Consider the following 12,038-nt stretch of genomic DNA (forward strand, 5'->3'; position numbering starts at 1 on the left):
ACACGAAACCACCTTATTGAAAACGCAAAACTAAAACGACATTAAGATATTGTTGGTTCATACGCGTGGTGAGACTTATGACTCCCATTCCATTACATCATTTGAGATTATTGGAAAAAAGGAGACTAAATAGAACCGATAAATTGTCAGACTAAGATTTTTTCATGGATCTTTTTTAGAAGTGATTAAAAAGTAAAAATAATTTTTCATTAGTTATTTTTTTAGGATTTTAGTTTACTCGTTTCCGCGGTTATTAAGTTGGCGCTAATTTTACCCTAATCGTAGTCCACGGTGCAAATGTAATTAAAGGCGTGCTGTCTTTATTTAATTAAACCCCCTTTACGGAAGACTATCTGTCTTCGAAAATTCATTAACTAATTTGGGATACGACCGCAAGAAACGCTATATATATATAAGCACTAGATTACCCGAGGAATATTACATTGACCATACAAGGTACGCACCTCGGACTGCGATTCATTCAACTTGATCTAACCAAGTAAGTCTTCGTTATCAATTAGACTTATATCTTAAGTCTCCTTAGGAAGAGATCTAGAACGATTGTGCAATATTCTTAAGTATATTAGTATAGACCTATTTAAATAAACGTTGTCATCGCCCTGAAAGACGATAGTTAATAGGCGATAGGCAATAGGTCATACCAAGATTCAACAATAGCTGGAATGACTTGTGTTTCTGATTCTTATTCTCGTCAAGAACATGGACCTTAGTGTTGAGACTGATTAAATGTTCTTTGTTTACTATGACCTATCGCCTTTAGCAATGACAAGGTTTATTGAAATAGGTGAAAAAGAGAGTTGCTGCCTGTTGGGTGTGGTCCTTCTTATCATGAAACGACGACAGTTCGGATCGAGACTATGAGGAACTAAAACTTATCTTTTATCTAGTTTTATCATTAATTTGCCAAAAATTTGGACATTATTTCAATACGGTACTGAAGTTAGCTATGATATTATTCTCATTGTGTGGGCCAATGTTTGCGCTTTCTTCCTAACGTATTCGCACATTTTCGACAAAAAATATCTCATGATGTTACAAAATTCAGCTGCAAACTGATGAATTATATTGTCATCCAAAGAGCAAAAATAACTGGAACTTAATCATGCTATCCATATTACACCGACATAACACCTTCATTCTTCCACATAACGGGCTGGAAGTTCTTATACAGTGTTTATCCTTTCAACACCACTGAAACGGGTTGGTCACTTATTGTTTTACTTGAGCGTGTAGACAGCTATAAGCATTCCATTCTCTGAACTTGATTAGTCAAAACTCTTAAAAAAGCGTTCTATATATCGTACTAGGTATGGTGGTGGTTTGAAAAACGCTGGCGCCATGCTGGTTAACTATCTATAGCCAATGTCAAATCTTTGTATAAGAACATCTAACATGTAGATATCATAGATTTCTGATCCGTTAATGAAAATGAAGTTAACTTAGGATTTGTATTACGTATACACGATACAATATACTACTTATAGATAATATTTAAATCATGGCTAAAAACTCAGTGGCGGATCCAGGACTTTAAGAGGGGGGGTTCATTTTTGCAAATCTCGACACAACAATAACGTTCTCTTGCATCATCATTTTTCCCATGAGGCGCATCACTGGCCTAGGGGCGCTCCTGATAAGGATAACCTATCCATCAGTCCCATTTCATATTAAATCTAATGAGTTATAACCATACTTTTATTTATTTATTTAAAAAAATATAAAAAATCCAAGGTACCAGCCGGTGTGTGTGTGTGTGTGGGGGGGTTCATTTACCCCCCCTAAATCCGCCACAGAAACTAATCGTTTAATCATTTCAACGGAGACGTTTTTTAGGCCGTTAGATACATACAAGTCTGAGAAACCGCTGAGAAACGGGCAGAAGTCATATTAGTATTTGATGGTATAAAACACGATTGTATTCTTTTTTTATTTGAGTAATATAATATTTGCGGATGAATCTTATTATTTTTATTAGTTTTCTTGTTTCCCCCCCTTCTTTTTGTATTTGTCTTTTTTGGCCCTTCGTTTTTTTGGAAATGCGAGAAGCTTTGAGAGCAAGTTCTATATTTGATTGAATACTAATAAGAAACATGTAAAAGGCCAAATACTGACATATATGAACTTGATTCGCGTGATTCAGTCAATCTGGCTGGTCTAATGGTCAGACAATAAGTTAAGAATTTCGTCATATATTATGACGATCAGAATAGTTGGTGAACAGAAACTTCTGGGCTTTATTCATTTTCGTTGTTGTTACATACTATAATGTGGTTTGTGAGCTTTAGGGCTTTGCGACTTGGATGTTTGCTGAGCGGTGAGATATTCTGGCTCCCAAGGAGGGACGAAAACACGAATAGCCGTTTGTCGATCCTTAACATAGCTGTTGCTTTTACGTTGCGGTTTATCGGATCCGTGATGGTTTTGGACTGCACACTCTTGTTTATTCAGCGGTGGATTATTCTTGAACCAAGGTGGGACAGTTTAAGCAAAGTTTGTCGCTGTAGTTAAAAATAATATAGACTGTCATGTCTTTGTGGTATTTCTGGCGGTATGTGCTACCAGTTCAAGAATCAAGTTGATTCAACAGTTATTTATTTTGACAGTTGTGACGAGAGACCACAACATACGGAAAATGTTGGCAGGACGTAAACATCTTTTCAGATGACCTGTGCACTTGCGCAGTTTAACTCTCGACGCTGGATTCATGTTATTCTTACTACGCATGATCAACGAATGTACAACCTTGATAACGCTTGCTCTTGATTTACGCATGCGTGAAATTGATATGATGTAGTTTTAAAAATTCTGCTGTACAAGTATATATATAGTAACGACATGAACATTAAAAAACCTAAGATTGTACGAATACCGAGCCATACGATTCTCTATCATCTAACAAAAAAAAAAAAAAAACAAAAAAAAAAAAAACATTTTAAGAATCTCATACAAATTTTGGAATACTCATGGGCCGATATAAAGCCGGAACGAAAGTGGACAATTTTAAACTAAAAATATACATTATATATTTTCATGAAAGGATTCAAAATGTTTAGAAAACAAAGTATAAAAACGTACAGAACTTTACTAATTAAAATACAGTGGTCAAAAACCCAAATTAACGTTTCGTAATTCAGAAATCTATAGCTCTGTTAATTCTAATTATCACTCATTTTGGTTGTTCGAGCTTCTAGTGTTTCTGATTTTGCAGGAGAAAATACAAAACTACAGAAAGTACTTCATAAAGTCATTATTGATATTACTCATCGTTAGTTATCTTTTCTTTTTCTTCTCTAAACTACATTGATAAATATTGTAATTTTAACTTCCACATCGTCGATGCTGTACAACTGAAAAATACCACAAGCAGCGCTTATCTCCGCAGGGAGAAGGATACAAAAATGAATAGAAAGAGAATTAACTCCCCTAAACCAGGGCGTTAAAAGTTAAACAGGATCCTGTGGAACGGTTTTTGACGTCGTTCCGCCATAAATTTTACTCAAAAAGATTTGAATGATAACAAAATTCATTCAAATGAATCCTTGCCAGGAAAGAGGTTTATGAATGCATTGAATTATCAACGGATGTACTCAGTCCGAATAGGATATTTTAGGATTGCCCAGAGATACGAGATGTAAAATCCCCTTTGATAGTGTAGCGGCTAAGCGATAAAATATGGAAAAAACGATCTGGAATATCTCACCCCAATCTCACTTGTCGCATTTGCGAAAAGATTTGATGGAAAAAAGATCATAATTCGTCGGAATTTCCTGTAAAACGATGGACAATGTGGCTCCGACCGCAAAACATTTCCTATGGATTGAAAAAATTCATATTGTCTCTCGACTTAAAAATGTAAAATATCGCTCGGCAGAGAGTTCAAAGATTGCGACAACTTTATTAATAAATGTGATTACGAATGGAAATGATATGAACAACTCAATATCGATAATTTGAAATTCCTTCTGAGGCGAAAAGTAAAAAGATAAATCAGTGACGAAGACACGCTTTGAATTCACAACAAGTTGAAAAAAATCTCGAATCAAATCTTGAAGACATGTTGAGATTATTTAAACAAATGTTTGGCGTTTTTAAAGTCAAACTACTCCTAGCAGCCTAGTTAAAGAAAACATGTTATTTTTCAATTTGAGAAATACCAAGATATTTTCAAAGCCAAATATGTCAAAATTACAAGGTCAATTAGAAATGATTTGGCGTTTGGCAATATTATGAATGTTGTATTTGAGAAGTTAATTGTGTTCGAAATAAGAAAACCAAATAATAAACTAGCATGTCTTGTTTGCAAAAAAAATATGACGGAGAGTTAAAAATTGTCGGGAATTTTATTTTGCGGTTTACCAAAACAAACCGAAAGCCTCCAAACATGCACTAACAAGGTTTTAATCACGAACTGACACGAATATCAGACAGTTAAACTCATATTTGCTTTCTTGAGAAAAGCGAGGAAATATCTGCCGCCTTGACAAGTGAAAAACTACCTCTTTTGTAAAATATGAGTGGGAGCTTGAGAGTTACAATCTAAAATGAGTAATTTTTCTTTCTTCGCGAGGCACTTGTCACGTCATTAGCAATGCTATCTCCAGGCAAATTGTATCTCAATTATCGTATACCTGGGAGAGTTTTCGTAAAGGCGAAAAGGCAAAATGCTTTTAAGCCACTAGGCAAAGACTAAATATAGGAAAAAGCTCGAAGTATCTTTGTTGGGTATCAAAAAATTTCTTTCATAACCATTAAGCATTATAAGTGAGGTTTGATAAGGATTTCAACTCTCAGTTTTAGAAGTGGAAGACGTTTTGCATATACTTGGGCCTACTATGGGCCTCCTGGATAGACCCACTTAAAATACAAAAGCTTTAATTCCTTTAGTAATGTATTCAGCTATCTCTTTATCTATTCTAGTTTTGTACTTCGAACTACTCATATTATAAGCGCTCAGCTAACAATTTACTGGTAAAACTCTCCCTTTTGAAAATTGGGGTCTGACTGTGACTCTCTCTTGATAAGCACTGAACGTTTTTTACCGCTAAGAAAAGCTCAAGACATCAGTTTTCCCGTTCACTTAGTCGGTCAGACTAATTGTAATTGTTTATTGTTTCTTTCTTGAAAAATGTCATTAAGTAATTAACTCGAAGGCAGGATTAAAAACAATTCATCGATTTCCCCGTTACAAAAGGTCGCGATTCTCGCCTGTTTACAGTACCAACTTAAACAACTGCAAAATAACACATTTTTTCCCAGAAACACCAAAATTTTAATCAAAATTTCTTGACGTTTTTTCCTAACAGCTTTCCACCGTGCTTTCATTTTTGATGGATATAGTAATGAAACCATTTTCTTGCCAAGTTTTTTTGCGTCTTTCTATATTCACAAAGTCATAAAATGTCGCGTCCGTCTGTTTTTGTTAATTATGTTCACCGTGTTCCGGTTTTATTAATTGTAGCTAATGAAAAAAACAGAGTTTATCTTTGAAAAAATTCTAGAATTTGACTAAACTATAAACTAATAGGTGTGAAACAATTTCACATTGATATTTCCCTGTTTTAGTTCCCTAATTAAGTGAACACAACGTGGGATGAACAGTCCTTAGATACCTTATCGTCAGTGCCATCTTGGTTGAATACCATAATATGGATCATTTTGTAAGAAAAGCGCAACAAATCATTCGAAACGACAACTTCTCAAAGCTAAAATCGCTTCTAAAATCAATGTAAAGAAATATAGAAAGATTGTTTTATTATTTTCTTTCTTTTGAATTGTATTACAAGTTTTTTTGAAGTCGAGCGACGAAAATATGTCCTTTCAGAGCTGTATTTCATGACTTTCAAAGTGGGTGTAAAGAGAGACAGCATATGCTCTCTTGTTGTATCTCGATCGGTTCATCACTCAAATACTTGTAATTCATAAGATCATCAAAGTACTTGAGACCCATCATCTTTCCTAAGCAATTTAGGATGAGAATTTTCTACCAGTTACAAACGCGTAATCGCTTATTCATTAGTTAGTTTTGCGTGATTGGATAGATACGGATAATTTATCACTAACATCCGACTGGAAGCTGCAGTTTGCCCTGCGCGAGATTCGCTATAAATGGGACACCACACGGGCTGGAACTTTACTCGCTTAACAAGACCATTCAGCATTTGTGCCTTTGAGAGTTTGACTTGAAAAATTAGAAGGTAAGTAGCATCTTGAACCATGTCCATTATAGGATTTCAAGTAACTGGGCTCTTTTATACGACGGCAGTAATGTAAGACTTTTAGTTTCTCATGAACTAGTTGTGAAAGATTTTCACGATATATACTATTTCGAAAACTAAATATCTTTAGAAAAGTAAGAAAAACGCAACAAAAAAAAAAAAATTAAATCCTTTGAAGAAAATCACCCCTTACATTATTTTATTTTTGTATTCAATATCTTTTCAGCAAAGTTTGTGGAAAAAAAACTTTAATTCATCAAAAAAAAAAAAAAAAAAAAAAAAAAGAAAGAAAAGAAGCTGAAAACTATTTCTGAAAAAAAAAAAAAAAGTCCAACTAATTTTATTTTATTTTTTCAATATCATGATTAAGAAAAAATTCGCTTATTTTTCATTTTATTTCGTTCCTCATGAGGATTTGCAAAGAAATGATATGTGAAAAGACAGCTTAAAGTATTCGGCTACTCATAGAGGATCTAAAATCAGTAAATAGCGTGTACGGCGCAAGAGTCAATTCTCGCCCTTTTTCGTCATTGATTTTCATATTAGAACTTATTGGTCAGTCGGTTGTCAGCCTAATAGTTTATTTGTAATAAGAGCATTTACTGAATGGATTATTCTAGTCAGTTTATACTAGTTTGGTATAGAGTTTGGGCACAGGATTTGAGAATGTGCCTTTCTTGTTCTTTCACTTTAGTATTCTTGTTAAAATTTCTTGGTTTTTTTTTTTTTTTTTTTGCTTGCGCTTCCAAATTAGACCCAGCTTCGAGCATTAGCATTAAAAATAGATAAATAAATAAATAAATGATTAAAAGAAAAAGAAAAAAAAAAAAAAAAAAAAAAAAATCCACAAACAAGCAAACACAAAAATGAAACAAAAAACAAACAAACACAGGTTTAATACCAAATTAAACAATTAAAGAAAAGAAAAAACAAAAACGTGAAAAAGCAATGTGGAAACCCGAAGGCTTTAAACTTTGATCGCTCAAGGTCGTATTGCACTTCGTTCTTTAAATTCTAATGTTGAAATAATTCTGGTCGTTTCTTTGCTAAGAGGCGAAATAGTTAACGGAGGCAGATTACCAAAAGCGTTTTCAGATATTGGTCATGTTTTTATTACTAACATATGAGAGTAAATAGGCGATTTTTTGGGAAGATTTCCCATTAAAGACTATCTTGATCATATTCACATGCGAATTTGCGCCACATAAGTATTAAATTATTATTATCATTATTATTGAGAAGCTAAGCTATTTATGAAATCTTTGAAGAAATTTACTGTCCACAAGTTCATTAATGTGCGGCAGCATTGCTCGACTAGCTCTAATTTTTTGATCAGTTCGATAGCAAGCCCACCTACGAGCAATTCAACTCGACAACGTTATCAACCATTTTTGACGCATATTTTTCATTGTTTTTCTTCCATTTATCTCTATTATCTTATCTTCAGAATTTCAAGACTGTTGACTAATGAGTGGTCAAACAGCGTTTGTAAAATATCTAATTGTTTGCGACCACATTAAGGAAAAAAAAAGGTATCTTAGTGGAACGATTAGGTCGGACATTAAAATTTCCCTGATGAGTTTGAATTTTTCCGCATTTATATATCGTTGGTGAATTTTTTTCTTATCGTTCGGTATTTTCTTCTCTTCAGTTTAACTTAAAGATTTCGTATACAATATAATTGATAGATTGGAGACTGTTCACTTTATTCTTATATCCAAGGGCTTTTTCACGAGTACATTAGGTTTTGTGTCGCAATCCTGATCCGGCGTCCACATAAGATCGTTCAAATATGATAAATTCCTATTCCCTATGAGGCAGCATTTCCTGTATTTAGAAGGTGCAGAGTAGAATCAATAAATGTTTATGGATTGCTCGAAAGCTGTTTGTTAGAAGTGTCAAAGCTTAGCGAAGGCATTTCCTTGACAAATACTAATATTAGCATTTTTCTTTTCTTTTTCTCTTCTCTTTACTTTTCGTTTCTAACTTTCTTCCTTAACCTCTCTCTCATTTAGTTTAATTGTTAGCAATTTCTTACTTTCTTTTTCTTTCTTGCTATCTCTCTTCCTTCCTACCGATGTTAATTTTACTGTTGACATAATTATTTTTAATTTGAATTATGATTATGTTTATTTTATTATGATTACATTTTTTTGCTGAGCAAAATAGTTATTTTATGAACATTACTTGCTAATGATTAATGAATAGTCAAATAGACTTAGGAAAAAAAGGCAATGGAAAAACGTTCTACTACTAACCTTTATCGATGTACCAACTGTTTCACAGTTTAAATTAAACCTCTCCTATAGCTATAGGAAAAACCTAAATTACATTTTACGTATGTACTAGTAAATCTAATAAATTGATGAGACTGACCACTAATAATTTATATATTTACAATAACTAGTATAATATGCAATATCGTTTTCTATTTCCTATATTGGTTTAATCCCATTGAGGCAATAAATCCACAAATCCTCAAAACAGGCACTTATTCAATTTTCTTGCCTTCTAATTGCGATAAAAGGACACCGTTTCCAGGCATTTGGACCTTGTTAGCGTCTCAATTAGATAAATACATTCAATTAATAATGCTCCCAACTCCATATACACTCGGCTTTTAAGTCATGTAATCTGATTATAATAAAAGTAAACAATACCTAACTTAAAAAGTAATCTTATAAACCCTGAATAAGACTTGCTTTAAAAAAGCTAATGCGATATGATTGATGATTTTCTTGTACCTATTAAAGTCCTTTGTATATTCGTCTTTGTAGTCTAGATCAAAGTGCACGGGTATCCATGGTTGTTTCTAGGGTGGTAGTGCGCCTCCTTAAATTCCTTTCACATCCCCATAATGCCTTGCGTCTTTGGTAACCAATCGAAAAACTGTCCCAAATTGAAAGGTTTCTTAATTGAATTTATACTATACCTGCTTTTATCTGTACAATACTGATTATCAGTTTATTCCAAGTTATTCTAGCGCGTACAGATCATCAAGAGTTTTGGTCTTACAGAAAATGTATTGACTTACGAAAAGTTTTTAAAAATTAACCTTAAACGTCTTCAAGCTTCTATCTTTTTCTGTTTTTTACTTCTTCATTTTATTTTTGGATACCAAACAAGGTATTGTCAACATTGCCTGATCAGCCTTCAGAAAAATAAGTGGGTTTTTACCCTCTGGTTACCCCCAAAGTAGAGAATAGGTGCACGTGTTTTGTACTACCCTTTCTTTCCTTTCTCTTATTTTTCATTCATTTTCGATCTATTCTTTGTTTTTTATTTAAAAAATCGACCTATAGGACCTAAAGTGAATCCCGTCGTTATTTTATTTCTAGTACAACTAAAATATATCCGGATGGAATCCGGATGTTAGTACTATAAACCCTCCATCACCAGCCAGTGTGTTCCGATCAACGAACGTCGAATCTGAGACCTCATGTTTGTTTCTTTACAGATACCAATCATGTCTAAAGGAACAGTTCTTGTACTTCTTGTTGTGCTTATTGCCGGTGTTATGGTCCAGACAGGAGACGCCTTCCTTAGAAATGGCAGAAATAACATCCCCTTAGCGCGGGAAGACGGTTTACCCCAAGACTTTTACGAGCAATATTATGAACGATTCCCTCAGGACTCAAGATTCAAGAAACGTGAGTATTATGTTCATTCAGTATTATTGTAATTAATATTATATTCAGTCAATGTCTTGATATCAAAAAGCCGCCTCATGTTGGTACTCAAGCACGACGGAAATGTTCAACAGCGCACTCTGAATAATTTGTCAAAAAAGCGGTTGGTGCGCACTACATTTGATGTTTCGTTAGTCTTTTCAAATATCTGTCATATAAAATAATAGAGAGAGTAAAAACCCTTTTCTAGTTCAGCTAAGTGGTCGGCAGACTGTTTACTAGTTATTTTGAAACAATATGAACTTATTTTTGTGAGTTCAAATTGCATTAATTTTTGGCATGTGCTCGATTGTGATTGGCTCATTGATTGAAGAAATAGAAAAGCGGTTATAAGGCACGCAGAGATTGGCTGAACACTGAGAGAAATTTTAGGAGAAGCACGACGCATGACATATCTTTTTTAATATACAAACTATAATAGCCATTACCTTGGATACGAATGCCGAAATAGAAAGCCTTGGCGCGCGTGCTATGTGCTCTCATAAAGCACGCGCCCTGCAACTAACCAGATGCGCAATTATATATAGTTTAAATGTGTGTTTTAATTAAAGTGTGGACGATCGCAAGTTCTAAGCGAATATACGAATTCTTAGTTTGCAAATATATCATTCTCAAATAAAATAACAAAGGATATGGCGTCCTTGTTGGAAAATAAAACTTAAATCATTGCCAAATTTAGATTTTTCCTGCCTTTTGGCTGCTATGACGTAAAACGAAAAGTAACAATTCATGATTGTCTAATAATACACGATATAATACACACCAATCTCAATGAACTCTTATGATGATTTTGTTTTTTGATTTCAGGACGATTTAGCAAAGACACTGCGTGAATGAATCGGACCCTGTAAATTATTATCAGCATATTTATGGAGGCTTGTGCCGTCTGTAGTCATAGCAACATTACCTGTGGGCTATCAACATCCCCCTTTTCCTAGTAGATTTAGTTTTGTTACATTTTACCCTGTATTGATAAACACGTGACTATACCACGGGCATTGCCACTGAAATGTAATGAACAGAATAAAGTCAATTTAAAGAAAGGCCTTTGGTTCATGTGTATTTTGATATAGAGCTTCTTATTAGGGAAGCACCGGTGGCGCGCGCTGCTAATGCGCCGCCTCTCACCAATGCGGCCCGAGTTCGAGTCCTGCCGATCTCGATGTCGTATGTGAGTAGAGTTGTTTGTTGGTGCTCTCCTGTGCTTCGAGGGCTTTCCGGGTTCTCCGGTTTTCATCTCTCCTCAAAAATCAACTTCTAAATTCTATTTCGATCTTTGGGCTTTCACTTAATTTGGAGCCTAGCTCTGTTGTGATTATTCCACGCTGTGATACAACAGCGAAAAGCTTTGTAGATTTTTTAAAATTCATAGTAGACTGAAAAGTGGTAAATTTGCGCTGGGGGCTCTGGGATCGAAAATGGATACAACTCGTTCCCAGTCTGTTGATCCATCTCCTTGGGCTTCCTGTGGTGAGGACAAAAAGTCGAAGGGGGAGGGAAAAGGAGAAAGAGGAGATCCCTCTTCCCTACTCCTCCTCCTCTCTCACTCCTAGTTTTTCTCTGCCATAAGATTTAGCACAGGGATCCCAAACGGAGAATATATGAGGTAGCCTTCGGAAGAGGCAAGTTCAAGCATGGCGCTGCTTTTTTTGCGGCGCCATGTTGTGTTAAGGATTATGGGAGCGAGCGGATATAAAGTACAAGTTTTTGTATCATTACCTGGACTAATGATGCAAAATTATCTTATCTTTAGCTTCCCATGCAGCTTGCTTTACATGCAGGTCTTTTCTTGATCTCTGCAAGACAGCCTCTCAGCAATATACAGGGAAAGAAAGATAACCTTTGCTCGCAGTGTACAAGTTACTGCGCCAAGCTGTTTTCTTCTCTTGTCGACACTTCAGTTAAAATTTTCCATGGGTACTTTATTTGGTGTCCGACAACACGTTTGAAACTACAGTAAAAATTCAAGGAATGTCATTTTTTTAGCTGTGAAAAAAAACCCTCGGCTATCGAAGTAGTTTTTGATCGAAATCTTGCGGTTTTAGACTGCGGGTTAAACTGATTTAAAAAAAATTCAAAATGTACATCGAACATTAAGAATTTTGGTGGGTGT

The 12,038-nt window shown here is 34.7% G+C and overlaps 1 long non-coding RNA gene across 2 annotated transcripts; it reads left to right on the forward strand.

Moving 5' to 3' along the window:
- The first annotated feature begins 365 nt into the window (after window positions 1-365).
- LOC148910977 (uncharacterized) lies at window positions 366-10,968 on the forward strand. 2 transcript variants are annotated; one of them, XR_016119920.1, is made up of 3 exons: window positions 366-499; window positions 9,694-9,886; window positions 10,733-10,968. It is a non-coding gene; the product is annotated as an uncharacterized LOC148910977 (long non-coding RNA). The 2 variants fall into 2 exon arrangements; XR_016119919.1 differs by lacking the exon at window positions 366-499 and adding an exon at window positions 6,078-6,215.
- The last annotated feature ends 1,070 nt before the right edge of the window (window positions 10,969-12,038 follow it).

This window comes from Actinia tenebrosa, unplaced genomic scaffold, assembly GCF_029948245.1.
Source record: "Actinia tenebrosa isolate PJP-AT-01 unplaced genomic scaffold, QUT_ActTen_1.0 PGA_scaffold15__27_contigs__length_11533743, whole genome shotgun sequence".
NCBI classification, from domain to species: Eukaryota; Metazoa; Cnidaria; class Anthozoa; order Actiniaria; family Actiniidae; genus Actinia; species Actinia tenebrosa.